Source organism: Megalobrama amblycephala, linkage group LG3, assembly GCF_018812025.1.
Source record: "Megalobrama amblycephala isolate DHTTF-2021 linkage group LG3, ASM1881202v1, whole genome shotgun sequence".
NCBI lineage: Eukaryota > Metazoa > Chordata > Actinopteri > Cypriniformes > Xenocyprididae > Megalobrama > Megalobrama amblycephala.
This window is the reverse complement of record NC_063046.1, coordinates 40,492,708-40,511,896: the sequence shown is the minus strand read 5'-3', so window position 1 is coordinate 40,511,896 and position 19,189 is coordinate 40,492,708. Positions and strand designations below refer to the sequence as shown.

The window sequence follows — 19,189 nt, the reverse complement described above, 5'->3', positions numbered from 1 at the left end:
AAATGTGCAGAATGAGTTACAATGCAAAAAGGAATGTTCTTCCTCGCTTTTTTTTATTGTTTTATTATCTCAGTATTTATTATTTTCCAGTACAAATAACATTAAATCAAGATCCAATTATTGGAGAAGCAAAATAACCTAACATAATAAGTCTTGATTTCTGAAAAAATGTATCAAAATTTAGTAGCCTAAATGTAAGCTTAGAAAAAATGAAATGGGGTCTGAAAATTGATCTTAAAGGATTAGTTCACTTCAGAATTAAAAATTTCCTGATAATTTACTCACCTCCATGTCATCCAAGATGTTTATGTCTTGTTTAGGATGTTTAGGTTTTTGAGGAAAACATTTCAGGATTTTTCTCCATACTTCATCAGGGACCAATGGATTGAAGGTCCAAACTGCAATTTCAGTGCAGCTTCAAAGAGCTCTACACGATCCCAGAAGAGGAATAAGGGTATGTGTGACGTAGGCGGAAGTACTGATCCAGTGTCTACAAAGCGAACATGCAAAGTCAAACAGCCTTTACAAAAAAAGGTAAAACAAAAATGTCGGACGATTTTTAAGATGGAGGAGAATTTTCGCCCCACCGCGGTACTTCCGTCAACATCGCGCTTGACCTTTCCAACGTGATTGCGTAATGTGTGGCGCATCGCAGAGCAGTGCAAGACGACCATTTGTGGTTAAAAAGTATATACATTTTTATTTTTTTAGAAAATGGCCGATATTTTCACGAGACAAGACCCTTATTCCTCATCTGGAATCGCGTAGAGCCCTTTGAAGCTGCATTTAAACTACAATTTGGACCTTCAGCCCGTTGAACTCCACTAAAGTCCATTATATGGAGAAAAATCCTGGAATGTTTTCCTCAAAAACCTTAATTTCTTTTCAACTGAAGAAAGAAAGACATAAACATCTTGGATAACATGGGGGCGAGTAAATTACCAGGATTACCAATTTTAATTCTGAAGTGAACTAATCCTTTAATAAGGGAAAACAAGACCTCACTGACAGATATTTGTTCTTGTTTTAATATTAATACATTTTTTCAGAAAACAGGACTTAATATCTCAAGGCATTTTTCTTCTCAAGTAAATGTATCTTGTGACGTTCACGTTTAGTAATATGACAATGCTTGATTTAACAAGCACTAAAAAGTAAATGGCTGACAGAGTTATAAAATTAAACTAAAGCTAATGAAACATGAAATACAGTGAATACTGTATACAGAGATTCTCAAAGCCTTCCTTACCAATAAAATCTCAAATCTCAGTGATGACATGTATGCTCAACCATCATTCTGTGCTGATCTGGGATCAGTTTTGAGCTTCAAATTGTCATTGAAATGCTTTGGGTACAGATGAGAGAAGCTTGACGCCTGCGGCTGACTGACTGTAGCAGGATATTGAGGGTTTAAATCAAAGCAGAGGACAGAAAGTTGGAAAGGGATTGTGTGTCGTCAACCCAAACAATGATTCAGTGAGAGATGAAGAGGATGCTGTGTGTTTATGTGTATTAGTAACTTTAATATTTAAAGGATTACACCGATATGGGCAGGGTGTGTGTCATTTTTACAGTGATTACAGGCATAATAGCATAGCAAAATGAGAATTACTAAAGATGAGATTGGGTCAACACAATTTCACCCTCGGTTCTGCGACGGCTGCGTGTCAAATGAAGTTGGATCATCTCAATACCAAATACATTTGCTAAGTTTTATTACAAAATCACTGAATGCAACTTTTTTTTCTTCTGTTTATCCAGATTGCACTATAATGTGCTGAGTATTTTTGACTTGTTTTCCAGTACAAATATCTAAACATTCTTAAATCAAGATACATTTACTGGATATGCAAAATAACTAAGATAAGTTTTGGTTTTTCAAATTTTCAAGTCCACAAAGTCCACTATGGACAAAAATCCTGGAATGTTTTCCTCAAAAACCTTAATTTCTTTTTGACTGAAGAAAGACATAAACATCTTGGATGACGAGTAAATTATCAGGAACTAATCCTTCAAATCAATATATACTTGAGAAGCAAAATGACTTATGGCATTAAGTCTTGAAGTTATAAGAGTAATACTCGAAGTTTTGTGTTATACTCAAAACAAGAAAAAAATCTGTTAATGGGATCAGAAAAATAAACTTGATGCTGCAAAAAATACTTTCTTATTTAATATTTGTGACCTGATCCAGCAAAATGAGTCACAGTGACCCAAATTTCAAAATTGAGATTTTGGTATCAATGGAAAGATGAGACAATAAGCTTTAAAATGATATCCTAGTCAAAGTCATACCTTGAATGGTTTTAAAGATATACCCATTTTAATTATGGTCGTCTGCCCTCTTTTTCAAAGTGAAAACCTGAGAAAATCGCTTTTAAAGTTTTTTGCCCGTTTTTTTGTTGATATCTTTCAAAATCCATTGCATTTAAAGGGATAAACTATTTATTTTACAGCTTAATTTGACCAAAGACATTTTTATATATATATATAAATGCTATTAAACCAGGCTGAAGCTCAAATTATTTTAAAGTATTTATTTGAATTAACCATTTAAGACCTGAAGGCTTTTTTAGAGTTCTTTTTTTTTTTTTTTTTTTCTGAGCGACACACAAAAGTAAAGACTCATAACTCCAAAACTCTAGCAAGGAGAGTCAAAAGGTAGGTATCATTTGATACAAAACATTTTAAATTTTAAGAAAATATAAATTACATTACATTTGGACATTTTCTTGCCGAGAAACAGCTGATAAAAGACAAAAAATATATATAATTTTTTAAAAATATTTTTTCTTTTTTTATTTGACATGGAATAACTCAGGAACACAATAAGATCGCTAAAAAAAAACTTTTTTGGTGATGCTCTCCTATATGTGAGCTGCATCTGGTTCAAATTTCGTGGTGATATTATAAAGAATAGTTTGAAAAATTGTTGTTCATTTTTTCCGCAGCCAGGTGGCGCCAACGGGCGGTAAACTCCGGTTTAGAGGTGCTTCTCAGCACTCGTTAGAAAGTTTTTCAAAATGGTTAGATGCATTAAAAAGATGAGATTCTAAGCTTTAAAATGATATCTATTTTGTGTTATTCCACGTTGGAAACCAAACATGGATGGGTCCGGGATCATTGGATACACACTGCATCCAGGAGAGATGATAGACATGTTTTTAGCCAAGTATGTTAAATCATTTCGTGAGTAATATCCTGTGATCAACGCAATATATTATATTGATTTTGGATTCATTTTAATCTTGAGAATCTGCTTTAAATATTGATGTGCGATTTTTATGATTGTGCATTTTTCATGAAGTTATGAGCACGTGAAATATACTTGTATTCAGTTAGCTGCTGTGCTATTTTTGTTGTAAACGCATATTTCTCAGACTCATTAGAGGGTGAAAATAACGCAACAGAAGCATGTTGGAGGCTTGATATGACATTTTAAAGTCTTGGTTTTGTATGCAAAAAGAATTTTTGTGCTACCTGTATGGATTCAATTTTTATTGGCTTTTAAAGAGAGACACGCAAATGGGAGTTTTATTTTATAAGGCGCGCTCGTCTGACAGGAGGATGGCTGGACCGATCGCGTGCCTGTCAGTCGAAACGGGGCTTCCCATTGTTAAAAATCAGCGTTTAGGTCAGATTTTTGATCGGTTCTATACAACGTGTAACACCATATTTGTAGAGCAGAGATAATGACGTTTCAGGGGATACTGGGAAATGCTCATAAGTGACGAGAGGAGTTGAGAAGTTCATTTCCAGCTAATTTAGTAAAACCATGTCAAATGTAATAGCCATTTAAATACCTTTACTCGATTAACTGGACTACGAAACTTTGGGAGATTATTTTTGAAAGTCTGTTCTTTGAAATTAGCTTTAAAAAAAAAATAATTTTTTTCATTGTTTTTCCACATTATCGGCCCATATCTTAAAATAGAACGTTGCGACTTCCGACTCATTTCGCCAGATCGGGTCACATTTTGTCTTGTTTTCCAGGACAAATATCTAAACATTTCTAAAACAAGAAACATTTACACTAAATCAAATTGTGAAGAAACCATTTTTACTCAGAAATAGGTAATTTCACAAACAATGACAAAGAAACAAGTAACATGGACTTAAGCATGAAATTTCAAAGCAGAAAAACTAAAATAATATTTTCTCTAATAATTTTGCAAAAATCAATTTACATTTGATAAGCAAAATGGCAAGATATTAAGTCATGTTTTCTGTAAAAAATAAATAAATGAGTTTATGACATTTTTTAAGTGAGATTAAAATTAAATGAGATTTTGTACTAAAAAACAAAGATAACTATCTGCCAATGTGGTCAAAAAATAAAGTTAATTCAAAAAGAAAACAAGTTTATTTGTCTGACAACATTGGCAGATACTTTGCCCTTTTTCAAAGCATAAACTCAATTATTTTTGATGCATTATTCAGACAACTAAACTTTGTATGATGTCATTTGCTTCTCAAGTAAATGTACCTTAATTTAGGAATATTTAGATATTTGTACTCAAAAACAAGACAGACCTACTGCAACAGAATGCTCTAGAAATCTGGAGGTTGAGTTTCAGTTTGGTAGTAGTAGGGCAGGACACGTTTAGAGGCTTGACGGTATTTTTAGTCGTTATGATAAAGGACACTGGGATATGTTGCGGCCGGGCTATTCTCAGGCAAGCAGTTGTATATCGGTGTGGATTACGTTCCTGAAGACATCAGGCCACATGCAACTGCCTGGTACTTGCGCAAACCTCAAGTAACATTTGGAAATGATACAAAAACATTGCGTTTTTCATACTTTAAGATTACAAACATCGTACTGTCAATCAAGAACGCAGACCACTGAACATGAAGTAAAGCAAACAGAAAAAACCTGAGTCAATCTCATGAGCAATTGGAGAAACGTCCTTGTAGTAGTGACCAGAGTTTAGGACGGTATAGTGTGACGTTACTGGTAAGTGTGTGTTAACTGAGAGCTATTTCAAGAGTTCAGCCATGTTGGGCAGAGACACCCTGAGAGACCTAGAGCTGTTTCACAAGTGTTTGTGTGTAGAGCTCCAATCTAGAGTTTAATGGGCTGATCAGCAAAAAATCATTAGAAATAGTGCATGTTTGTGTTAGGTGAGAGTTTATTCAGCATTAGGGACAAAATTTTACAAAAAAAATTAGCTAAATCTGACAAAAAACACCTCAAAGGTAATAAATATCTTGATAAATAAAAAAATAAATAATTAATAAATAAAGTAAATAATGCAAAAATAAATAGAAAAGTTTTCTTTTAGTTGTAAGTGAAATGTAGATTAAATTTAAAAATAGACTTACTGAACTTGAACTTCAATAATTGCAACTGTCTAAACCTAAAGTATAAAAACATTTGATTGTGTTTTGCAGCGATGCCATAGAAGAACCATTTTTGGAGTCTTTGTTGGAACAGTTCTTAAAAGAACCAATTTTTTTTTTCTTAGAATAAAGAACATTTTATAATCTAAAAAACATTTTTTCTTCTTTAAAGAATCTTTTGTGCAAAGGAATAATTCCATGGATGTTAAAGGTTCTTTATGGAACCATTGATGCAAAAAAGAACATTTATTTTTAAGAGTGAATTAAATATTGTCAGCAGTTGGACTTTAAAAATGCCCCACTTGTTTGAATGGCATACTGCCATTTTAGCGTGTGTATGAGAAACATGAATAACTTCAGAACAGCGCTACTCGACAAAACTAAACCTCTGGACCAGCCATTTGACACCTAAACACAAACAAATACCACAGTTTAGCCATGGATACTACATGTACTGTACCACCAGAGTTTAAAGCCTGGACCTCCATGAATCAGACAAAGCATTCATTTTCTTCCTTAAATCTGTTCAACTCTCTGATTGTAGAAGGAAAAACTTAGTTTGCCTTCAAATATATAAAGTCCCACTTGGGACTTTAAAAAATCGACTTAATAAATTCTCAAAATGCATGATTTCTCTATGGGACAAAATATGATATAATGTTCGTAACTGCATTTCTTTGTGCATTACAGTGTTGATTTGTATTAAGTCTGTGTGTTGAAGGAAAATAAATGTGACACCTGTGTGATTGTGTTGCTTGCAGAGGAATTAATTAATCAAACACACACACACACACACACACACACACACACACACACACACACACACACACACACACACAGTGAGCATGACGGAACTAGTAACAAACAAATTTTTAAATGAGCAAAGTATTACAAGTAACCAATCTATTCACAACAACAGCACACAGCTCTTGGCTTTGTCCCTGTGTTTGTTCATCTAGAAAGTTAAGATGACAAAAGAAAAGAAAATGAGGCGCTGCAGCCACCATGGAGACACTGAGAGATGCCAAAACGCTCAGTGTTGTTTTCCTGATCCTTCACTCCTGTGTTTCCCACAGCGATGGTGCCGCATACATCACTTCAGCTGGAAAAGAGCAGCCAACACCCTGATGGATTACTAGAACTGACTACTCACTATTACTCACACTCAATATCTGTTTGTGTGCATCTATCTATCTATCTATCTATCTATCTATCTATCTATCTATCTATCTATCTATCTATCTATCTATCTATCTATCTATCTATCTATCTATCTATCTATCTATCCATCCATCCATCCATCCATCCATCCATCTCACACCTGTTCTGTTCTTTACACTTTGATATCTTTTTCTCCAGCAGTTTAAATTTCATCAAATCATTACATCTCAGTGCGTACTTGCAAACTTTCAGTAAAGCCCAGTGACTCTGTTCATTACAGAGAATCAAACATTCGATGCGATTAAGTGTCCTTGCGTAACTGATGTGCATCATTAAAGAGCCACATCACTGAAAGACAACATGTTCTCTCTCCAACATACACTTGTTCCTGGAACGACCTTCACACTGGAGGCTCGTCACCATTTGGAAGCGACACACAAAAAAAACTCTCCAGATCTTATTAAGCAGATGTAATCTATGACCATGGCCATGAGGACATGACATCACTGAAATGCCTTAAACTCCTTCGCTTATGTAAACCCTCTCAGTTTACCCAGAATTCTGCACCAGTTCAATGTTTCACAGCGTAACATCATTCAGTGCAACAAGACAAAACAAGAGAGTTTTTTCAAGCAAACATTGCATTAAAATGATTCTGTAATTACTTTCACAGCATCACAGTTACGAAACAACTCTATAGCCAAAAGCAACATGTGGGCGGAGTCAAATAACTAAGCGCATGGCAACATAGTTATTCTTTGCACTTATTACGACAAGTTACAACAAGCCTGCATGAGAATGGCTTATTCTGTCAACAGGGCCATACACCAAATATATCTCAATATTTATATTTGCTCTGAAATGACTTAAAATGGTGGTGGTGGTGGTGGTGGATGGGGGTCAATTGGGGTTTATTATTTCAACTAAACAGATACTAACAAATTATATTCAAAATATGGTAAAAATGTGTATTCCACAATTGTTCACTAAATCAACAAAAAGAAGCAGGATATTCTCAAAATTTTTGAATCAAAGACCCCCACTGTCCAACATAATATTTGAAGGTCCTACAAACTGGCTATTTATTTTGGTTTCAAACTTATTAACAGAAACTGGGAGTACGTTGATACGCATATTAAATTAATTAATCATTTTGTGATGGGGGGGGGGGGGTACTTTTAGCATTTTAATTACATTTTAATGCATTTTTAAAATATAATTCAATAATTTTAAGTAATCTTTGGAAGAGCGCCAGTCCGCTGGTTGAAAATGATTGTCCTAATATGTTTAGTAAAACATTATACAAACATTTAAAAGAATATTCATAATTTTTATGACGCAAACCAATTATTGAATCGTTGAGTTGATTCATTGAAATGAGCAGCTTGAAATGTTTCACAAATTGATGAAACTTACAAACTCTAACTCTCTTTCTACTACTTGAGTTTATATCAGAGATGCTATTAAAACACCTTAGTCTTAAAAATCTTAAAGTCACACAACAAGGAAGGATCACAAAACTAGTTTTATGGCAAGATCTTTAGGAAACTTAATTATCAACTAGTAAAACATTTTATCCCACTACACAGGAGATTCTTGTTTTACAAATCTAGATTCAAATCCACCCACATACCAATATTTATTCTCATCTTTTAGATGTACACAAGCTAAAGAGGGCAGAGCGAGGTGAGTAAATGAATGGAGAGAAACCCACAGAGAGCAAAAATAGCTGGAGTTGAATGGTTGGAGGATGCGGGGGAACAGAGGGAGCTTTGTACCGCCATGAGCAGATCCACAAAACACAAGTTTGCAGTGACCTGAAGTCACCTCTGTGACTCTCTGACTGTTCACTGATCTGTTTCACCCTTATTCTCATCCCAGTTACAGGTACAGTCTTACACTGCATTCCATTGTCACCTGGGAATATCAAACTACACTGCAATATCAACTAACTTTTACATGGTACATTTACCAATAGAAGGAACGACTGAATGACAGATAGAACAAATGAATGAATGGACAGACAGGCAGGGGTTTAGTGGGGAGTAATTGCGAATGAATGGTGGAAATCACGTGAGAGGAGGCAACACCTCCATCATGCTATGTTTGGATGCAATTGGTTATGATTGGCTATGATTGGTACATGCAATAAATCCCGCCTCTTGTTTTCATGAGTGTTCCATGTTCGTGAATCAGTCTGAATTAACAAAATGAAAGCGTTAATGGGAAGACTCAGCTCAGCCACTTAGATATCATCACTTTATGTCACGTCAAAATCAAACTTGAAATGGGCTGAAACATGATGACTGTGAGGGTATTTAGTAAGCAATCAGCTTGGTGTCTGTGACCAGTATTTATCAAACTTGTTGACTGATGATCCAAAAATAAGTTGACTATTAAAAAGAACAGCTGAACATCAGCTCACAAATAAGATATATTGTTTAAATTGTTACTGCTTTTAGTTATTATTTTGGAATAAATGTAAAAATAATTAAAACAGTAACTTGATGAGATTGATACTTGGTCAGACAGACAGACAGAATGAACAAACGAACATTGGAGGGATGGACAGAGAGACAGACAGACAGACAGAATGATAGAATGAACAAACAACAGAGAGACAGAATGAACAAACGACAGACGGATGGGCGGTCGGACAGATGGACAGACAGACAAAAAGACAGAATGAACATACAAACAACAGAAAGAGGTACAGATATTTCTCTATATATCTGTCTGACCGTTCATCCGTCCATCCATCCATCGTTCTGTCATTTCAGTCGTTCTATCTATTCTACAACTAGAAGTCAAGTTATTATTTGTTGTTCCTACAACTTGGATAGGCGACAAGACTTTTGTCAGGGTGTGTAGATAGACAGACATATTCTCATACCACCAATAAATGAAAGTTTCCTAATAGATGGATAGTTTCCCTACTGTCATTGCACTACTGAGTCAGTCTAAAAAATTTCTCTTCTTTTATTCATTGCTCATCTAGTAATGATGTGTTGTACACAGGGTGCCATTCAATCATTCAATGCACAGCAGAGACTACATGAATGACAACCTGAAGTGCTATGATAATACTTCACAGAGCCCAACACTGGTGTCTTCTTACATGCCCAAACCATGAATAGAACCCAAACAGTGACCAGAGTCCTGAGACCAGCTGCGATGTTGTGAACAGACATCATCACGGTCTTTAAAGGGACAGTTCATCTAAAAATTATGTAATTTACTCACTCTAATCTTGTTAGCATGAAAGGAGACTGAAATGGAAGATGAGTCACACTGTCAAGCGCCAAATAACACAATTTGTTCACTATATTCTGAAGCTATAGGGCCTAATGGTAAGAGAGTCAGACTGGGAAGCCGAAGGTTGCGGGTTCGATTTTCAATACCGGCAGGAAATGACTGAGGTGCCCTTGATCAAGGCACCTAACCCCCAATTGCTTCCCGGGCGCCACAGCAAAATGGCTGCCAACTGCTCCAGGTGTGTGTGTTCACTACTCACTACTCCTAAGTAACATGTTTGCACTAACTTGGATGGGTTAAATGCAGAGGACAAATTCCGAGTGTGGGTTATCATACTTGGCTTTCACATGTCACTTAACTTAAAAGTCAATGTAAAATTTACATGAACCCTTTTACTTTCTTGATATATGTTCCAACCTTAATAACCTTAATAAATCCTTAATAGGATTTTTACTTCTGGAACTGAAGGTAGTTGGACAAACTAAGAGGGATTGATGACATCAACTGAAAAGAAAAATCGTTTCAGAGGCGGAGCAAGTTATTATGTAAACATTATCACGGCAGAAAGAGTGCTGTTACATTAAAAATCAGCAGGATCACGTGTCGTGTGTCACCAAGAAACACACAATCTGACAGCCTGTCTGGAGCTCAGACCAATCAAATTAGAGGACTAGAAAAAAAAACTAAACTGTGGCTCGTTTTTGATGAAAGATTAAGACAAACACTGAAAAAACATTCACAATAACAACAGGAATATGTATTAAGGGACTACAAGAGTCCGTTATGATATTCTCTTTACATCAAATCTTCAAAAAGGTTAACATAACCAGTCATAATGTGAGTTTTGAAGGTGGAAATTTGAGTGCTGTGGTGGAAATTTTCTCCAAACTTGTTAGGCTACTTAAAATTAATGTTACTTGCACAAAGCTATCGTATGACTTCAGAAGACTACAAATATAGTCATATAGACTAATTTTATCCCAGCTAACGGAACATTCTCAGAATGTTCTGGCAAGGTTCTCTCAAAGTTATGAACATACATTCTTCTAGTAACGTTAATAGAACGTTCGTTCAAAGTTATCTGCACTTTAATAACGTTATCAAAGCATTAGCACAAACACTATTAATGGAACATTTAGTTGAATGTCTAATGCTTTTTTAAATGTTACTACTTACTAAGTGTTACAGATGGTTAAGAAAACATTCAGAATTAACATTTCCATGATGTTTGCAAAATGATAAAACTGAACATTACCTTAATGTTTTCTCTAACCTTAACATAACCAAGAAAAACAGTCTGAACATTCTGAGAACATTCAGAAATAACGTTTTCATAGAAAAACAGCATCTGCTGGTTAGGTATGTTTTGAAGCATGGAAGCTGGTTTGAGCTGGTTTATGCTGGTCAAGTGCTGGTCAAGTGCTGGTCCTAAGCAAGGCTCCAGTTCCAGCTCCAGCTAAGGACCAGCATAAACCAGCTCAAACCAGCTTTCATGCTTCAAAACATACCTAACCAGCATATGCTGTTTTTTTCAACAGGGTTAACATCAGCAAAACGTTCTAGCTGGGATGGAATTTTTTGAAACTCGACAGTGTTAAAGGTGCAGTATGTAAGAATTCTGTCCGCTAGAGGTTGCTAGAAGCCTATTCAAAACAAAGGCGTAGCTTGATGACGCCAAGTTTGAGAGCGGAATCTTGGGACATGTGATCTCCATCTCAACGGATGGTGCAAAAGAATAGGGATAGGACTCATGTTCATGGATGTGATTATCAACGTTACTGTAGTATGAAGCAGAGCAGGACCGAGTGCTGTGGGAACTGAATGAGGCCGCTGGAGCGATGACGCAACACACAAGCAGCGGAACTTTTATTATGACACAGTCGAAGCGCCGCTTCCGCTTTTCCGGTGACGGTCATGACTCTGATTATTATTAGATACATTTGAGTGTGTTGAAAATTGTTGTAACGTTACTCTGTGTGTTCACTCGGCGGCTGCTGAGAGACACTTGTTTGAGACACACTGCAGTAAGATAGATCGATTTTAGAATATCATATTAAATGATGGCTTGTGTTGATAAATGGCATGCAATTCATTTTAAAACGTATTGTATGATGGAGAAAATTTTGTATTACTGTTACTAAGAATAAAGCTGCATCTGATTATGCTATGTTAGTTACTTCACAAAATAGTGTTTTTCTCTGAGGCATGGTAAAGGATGGTAATCAAGAAAATTAGATTTAAACAATAAGACTAAACGTGTTGAGCTATAACAACAATTAGCTTTCTTTATATAAATATATCAAAACAGTTGTTTCCTTGTCTATTAAAACGTGTAATATATTAAAGCGTCTTTGGTGTTTCCATGGTTTCTACAAAATAAAACCGGAAACCGAGGCAGACCGAGAGTTAACGCGGGTATGACGCAATTGACAGGCGACTCTTCACACGTCCCTTGGTTAAAAATGCAATTTTCTCACGATTTACAAATAGTTGGAAACATTTGGGGTATTGTAAGTACTCAAAATATATAACACTGTATATATAACACTGTTTTTTGGATATTTTACTGCAAAATTATTACATATTGCACCTTTAAGTACAGTTCAATTTTTTAGTAGGCCTATGGAGTGTTAATATTGTGTAAAAATCTTTTTGCATTATGTAAAATAATAATAATAATATATATATATATATATATATATATATATATATATATATATACAGCTATGGAAAAAATTAAGAGACCACTCCAAGTTCAGAAATCAGTGTTAAGTGGTCTCTTATTTTTTTCCATAGCTGTATATATATAACATTACGTTAAATAAATGGCAGAATTGTGTTTTTTTGGGTGAACTATCTCTTTAAAGGTTGTATGACTCACTGAAAACCCCAGATAAACCACCAGAGGACTTGATAAACCGCCGCTTCAGTGTATCTCAGTGAGTCCAGCCGCTTTTCCAGGACACGGTTTTTGTGCGTGTTTGTGTTGCATGCAGTCGTGGCTGGAAAAGGCCTTTGCGGGTTTGTCTGGGCCCGCGACACACCTCCCTTTGACATTGACACACATTCTCCACAGCTACGGCGCGTAAGTGAACAGAGCTCTGCAGAACCGCTGAAAAACCCACGACTGGAGCTGCAGCCCGCTGTGTGAGCCTATGTTTTCCTTTTAAAATTCAAGTTCACATCAACAAAACAACAACAACTCGTATGCATCACTCCTGCGCAAATGCATGAACAAAGACCATAATCAAACTCAGAAGTACACTGACATGTTAAGTGACGTTTGCGCACTCAGTGCCCATAAACCCATCAACAACTCTTGGAAAAAAATGTGGGTTGGTTTCTGTAATACTTGCAACCTTAAGGTTACAGTCATGGTTCATATTAAGCAAGCTTATTTTAATGCAGCTTTATGTTTACAAGTTTCCAGCCGCTGGAACAGATTAGGGTCACGTACTATCATGTGTCGTTTAAAACGGATATTTTCGGCACGATTACGGTCTATGAATTTATACATTTTATTCCATTATGCACAACAAATCGTGACCGTTCCTTATGGGGAAAACATTGTTGCATGCATTTAAAAACATTAAATAGTCTAATTGCATATGTAGCCTATAAATTAGTCATGAGCTGTTTTTAAAAAAAAGCGTTTCTCAAGAAATTGCACTTACCTCTAATGTAAAATAATGGTGATGTCGGCGTGCCCAATTTCCCTAAAATACAGAAATAAGCAAAAGTCGACACTCCTTTGTCTTTGAAATATATGTGTATTTTTCACAGTCTTGACCCTGGGTCGCTCCCAGTGCTCTTGAGCTCGCACTTTCTTTCCAGCAGCGTTTGTTATTTTCTTCTCCCTCTTTTCCTCGCTCTGTATTACCCCGTTTTTGTCCTTTCTGAAGCCACAGAAGAAGAAAAAAATCGTACAAAAATATGGAGCCGTCAATCAAATAAGTCGACTTGAGTTATGGATGGGGGAGCACGAAATTAGGCATCGAGCTCGAGGCGTCAGTGCTGATGTGTTTGAGGACAGATATATGGCGTATGTGTTGTGAAAAGCTATTCCTGTAACGAACCCTTTAACATACCCATACTCAGACGCTGAATGTCAAAGAAACCCCGTTCTTCAAAAACGGCTCCCCCCTGTTTTCGAAAATGGTTCGCGCCCGTTGTTGAATCGCCTGGTGGAACAAAACGCGTTCGCATTCCAAGGTTCTGGTTACAGCTGCGCTGCAGTCTTAAGCAAGAGGTTCGTGTGATTTGGGGTGCGTCAGAAGATATAAATACACTAATCTCTAATTACTTGCAGAAATGTATAGGATATGCAAATTGGGTAGACGAATGATTTGGAAAAACAAATGAAAAGGTGACGCGTCACGCTCCTCATCATAAAAGCTCGCTTCAGACAGTCCTGAAGAGCTATTGATGGGGTAAATTAGTTCACATTCTCAGATAAGATACAACATAATTAAAACATATGTGCAAGACACTTTATCAGAGCCGTTTCTCTGCCAGACTAAAGTTACCACCGTAACTAAGTTACTGTGGTATTTGTAGTAAGACTAAAATTAAACACAAAAACAGCATGCTATTAGTAAAAGTAGCCTATCTCAGAAACATTACAGCTAGCTGCTAGGTTAAAAAGCAGATTTCCTCACTCAGCTTAGGTCTGTTTCACATTGTACATATTTATTTTGGCGGTTATAGTAACAGCTTGCAGCATTCACACTGACAACCCAGATGATTACTGGAAAAGTCACGCAAAAAATAATTCTATCGTTTCTTCTGCAAAGCACAGATATCATATTTGGAAGAGTTTTAGGGAGTCCAAACAACATTGATTTTCACTGAATTTCACTGATTTTTCAAAAATCTACATAAGTACCAGTTTTGGTGCCAGCATCAGGTGTAAACAACCATTTTTGAATGAACTGTCCCTTAAAGAAGTTTAAAGCTATACTTTGGGGTTTGGGTTCAGTGTAGATTAATTACCATTTGGATGTAAATGTAAATTAGATGATCAAGTTTGTAATTGTTCTCAATAACAAACTCATGATAAGCATTAAAATGGCTGTCAATGGTAGCCTAATAGGCCTACTCAATGCAATAACCCAGAAATCACCTTATTTTTCGTAGAAACGCTGTCCATTTCACTCACGCACATGTTACACAAGCTGTGTGTTACTATAGTCAAACCATGGTAAACTTTTATATTCATTTGCAGCCTATAACATAGCCAACATAGTCTCCCCTCAAAAAAGCACTAAGCCACGTGTAAAGCAGTTCAGTGGGTTCATTCAGTCCAGGAACATGTTGGGAAATATTCAGGGTCTCACTGGCCCCCTTTAACTGAACTATGGGAAGTTTCAGATCCCTGTTGCACAACTTGAATCTTTACAGAAGATAACACTTAACTGACCTCAGAATTAGTGCTGAAAAACAACACCATGTGCCTTTTCTCCACGACTTAGATGTCTGTACACTTATGCTAAACCTGATAAGAAAAAGCTGTTGTTCCACCTTAAACATATCAATAAGATTACCTTTTATCTTGACTAGCAAAGCTTTTCTGCTGTTTCAAAATTACACATTTCAAGTCAACATGAAACCTATTTTATTTCTAAAACTTGGCGTGTTTCTCATTCAGACTCTCTGTGCTCTAGAAATCCCTGATGGAGCAGCACATGATGGACAGAAATGTGATTCACTTTAAGGGAGTGAACAGTCTATCAAGTGCAGCAAACTGGGTTTCTGAAAACACAAGTGGACCCTGCTGACATGATCATTGATCAACGAATGCCAAGGTCAGTGTCATGCAGCAAAACTGAAATGTTCTCAACTTTATATTGTGTGATGGAGCATCACTTCCCATCAATATCCTCACAATGTACCATCCGTTTTGAAATCAATAGAGTTGTAAAGGCAGTGTGAAGCGCCCTGAATTGGTGATTCAACTAAAGACACATTTTGGACTTATTTTTATCCTGCGAGAACTAATTGGATTGTGAAAATTGGGTGTTACACAGCAGAGTTTGAAACACCAGCAGCACCCACTGATTAAAACATATGTGCCCTTTACCTTATAAGCTACTTTTCACTTCATGTTAACAATCTGGTATTAAGGAGAAAATGACTTTGATGAACTAGACATACGACACAAACCTGCAGACATATAAATACCTCTCAACCTCTCGACTGTTTACAACATGGCACTATTTCAGTCTTACAGAGCGTTTGCTGGAAATAAAAGTGACCTATAGAAAGTACCAAACAATGTGACCCACAGCGCACACCGGCTAAAATTACACACAAAACAATGCATGAACACACAAACACACACGCGGGAGTTTGGCAGTGAACTCAAAGCTCTGTTCTGGACTCAGGAAAACACTTCTTAGTTTCAGTGCTGTTGTGTTTGAAGCACAGCAGTCAGACGTTTGGCCGGATAGGGAGTTTTATTTTGATTTTGATAAGGATTTGTCTTCGTGAGGCGTCGTTCCAGAACACGGGGAAAGCTCTCAGGGTATTTTAGGTCACAGTTATCTACCAAAGACACACAGGCCGTGCCGTAAAAGTTTCTTTAGACTAAAATGTGCTGTAGAAATGATAGTTAAAGGGAAAGTTCACTCAAAAAAATAACAAACTCACATCCATCATTCCAAACCTCTATGACTTTTTTCATATGACTTTTTTTTCTTTCTTTCTTTCTTTCTGTGGAACACACACACAAAAAACACGGAGATATTTGACAAAATATCTTATTTTATGTTCCTCAGAAGAAAGAAAGTCATTCAGGTTTGGAATGACATGAAGGTGAAATGATGAAACTGTGGGATTACAAATTTGTTCTATGTTATATCTAGGTTCCAATGTAATAGTATATGAACTGAAAACTTTATGTATATTGTGTTAAGGCAGGCAGCCCAGGTGTCTGAGACACTAACCTTTTGTTTCATGCACTTCCTGACCATGTGGCATGACCAGCTCAAGATACAGCTGTGCTTTTGTCTCTATGATAATGTAAAGGTATGGGTGATGCTGCCAGACTGATTGGATTAGCACCTGTGCATTTGAATGACACAGTTATGCTGATTAGATCATGGCTGGGAAATGTAGGGAATGGGCTGATTCCTATACTGCATTTGCATGCTTTGTTTAGATTGTCCACACCTCTACTCTGTGTATCCCTCCCCTTGAATGTATATGAACTACCAAGTACACTGCCTCAGTCAGACTTGATGACTGCAGCTACCGACAGCACGTGTTCAATCCCAAAGTCTCCTGGTCTATGCTTCTGAGATTTCCAACAAAACTCTTGAAGTATACTCTGGAAGTATTTTGTCCATTCGTTTTTTTTCCATAAGGATTTTAAGAAAAGTATTTATTAAAAAGAGCTATAAGTCATGAACCAAACCAGCCAGTTACAAGGTGAACCACAACATTAAAAACTTTGACTTGAAGCAAAAAAGTAAAACAAAAAGACAAAAGCACAAGACTGTGAACTTCATGACTTCAGTGAGGAAAAGAACTGCAATCACATAAAGCAATGAGAATGACAATTGAATTACAAACTATGCACCGTTTGTAATTCAATTGTAATTTGACTATGGATAAATATAAAACTAGTGATTTAAAGATGATGATTATGTGTAAACAATATATTTTACGTTTAACATTTAAGTGGTTTGAAAGCGACTGATTACATAATTTGTAGTGCTGAGTGGGCAGAGCTCTTTTGGTGCGATAAACTGGTTGTGATTCTCTGATTGGTGGAGATTGGGGTAGTCTTTCACCGGAAAATCCACTGGTAAACATGATTAATAAAAAATGTGCACTGATGGTTTCAACAAAAACATTTACCATTGAATAACAACATTGTAGTTCACAGTAGATCTGTGTTTAATGGTTTATAAGTTATTGTTCAAAATTAGTTCCCATATGAAGAAAATGAATAGGATTTTTACTTCTGGAACCCAACTGTTGCTCTCTATGAATCCATTTTTCTCGAATGCAAAGAAACGATGATGATGATGATGATGATGATAATTGTCACATTTTTGTTAAAATCCCATTGTAGTCAATAATTTTGTATACCTTAAAACTCATCTTTAATCACCAAAATGACATATTTAAATGTTTTTTCCTGTGAAATTTTTTTTTCATGCCTTAAAATAGCTTGAATGTAACTCTACACTCTTGCCTCATTTAGTATACGCGGATCAATGAATATGCCAATTAGCCCCGCCTCCACTCGCTCACACCAGCTCAGAGATCCAGTTGCTCAACTTATTGAGGTAAACGCTGCATGATGGTAATGCTGTTTACAACATCAGACACATAACTGTAATTAATATGATTAGCCTTTTGCTTAATTATGTTATCAAACAGATAATAATGTGTTGCTAATGTTACACAAATCATGTTCCCGTTCAACATGTCGGAGTCAGACAGCTGCCTTTTAACAATCAGTATCCTTACAAATGCTCAGAACGTCGGTGAAGAATGGCACATAGTTCATCGAAATATACATCAAACACCCACCATATTGCTAAATCTACACAATTTTTCATATCAACAGAAAAATATACCGGGATAACCTGGCTTCTCTAGAGACTCCCCTGCTAGTTTGCTGTTAATGATATGCTAAAACCTGCCGGAACATTGACATGATTGGTTAGAAGGTACTTTATGACATTAGAAGTACATTAGCAGCTGATATCGTGTGTGTTTCTGAACAGCTGCGCTGCTGTGGAAAAGGGAAGTCTGTTTTCCTGCTGTACAGATTGAGGGAATATTTCTCTCGTCCGATTGGCTGCTTTGTGATTCTGCTGGTGGTGACATCATAGTAGCGGCTGACCTACATTAGTACAGCAGTGACTGTGACATCAGCAGCACCGTCTCACACACACTTAGTCAGCACGGTTTATTCACGCAGACTAACTGCAGCAGAATCTCCTGAAATAGGACACGACATCTTCAAACTCTGTCTAATCTCCTGAGATTTTGAAAATCTCTCCAAATCACGTAGAATCTGTAAAACGCAGAGAAGCAGATGCTCTCGCACACACAGGGTTACTGTCACGGATGATTGCGTCGCATTTGGAGATCATCAGAGAAAACTACTGCATTATCTATCATCAACAACAGAGAAAATGACCAAGAAATCACAAAGACGGGCGGATATTGACAAAATAGCTATTTCATAAAGAACTATTACTGCTGAAAAGGCCCAAAATGGATATTGTGTTCAGAATAGCAGACTAGCCTATTTCTGCATTATATGTACATTGTGTAGAGAATATTAGTTTTCCATATGCACAAAATACCCAGATGATATTATTGTTGAACTATTGTTGATTCTTAAACCATAAAAAATACTATTACTTGCAATAAGATAAACCGTTAACTCAACTGAAATAATAAAATCTTA

The 19,189-nt window shown here is 36.4% G+C and overlaps 1 protein-coding gene and 1 long non-coding RNA gene across 2 annotated transcripts in view; one reads left to right on the top strand and one right to left on the bottom strand.

The window, feature by feature from the left end:
• The window catches only part of ndrg2 (NDRG family member 2), a 43,223-nt gene extending 29,425 nt beyond the window's left edge, over positions 1–13,798 (bottom strand). Inside the window, exon 1 of the mRNA XM_048185406.1 lies at positions 13,434–13,798. The gene's annotated coding sequence lies outside the window, so the exon portion shown is untranslated. The remainder of the gene's footprint in view (positions 1–13,433) is intronic.
• Positions 13,799–13,927: 129 nt separating this feature from the next.
• On the top strand, positions 13,928–18,028 carry LOC125265287. The gene is made up of 3 exons (XR_007184240.1): positions 13,928–14,008; positions 15,423–15,563; positions 17,969–18,028. It is a non-coding gene; the product is annotated as an uncharacterized LOC125265287 (long non-coding RNA).
• The last annotated feature ends 1,161 nt before the right edge of the window (positions 18,029–19,189 follow it).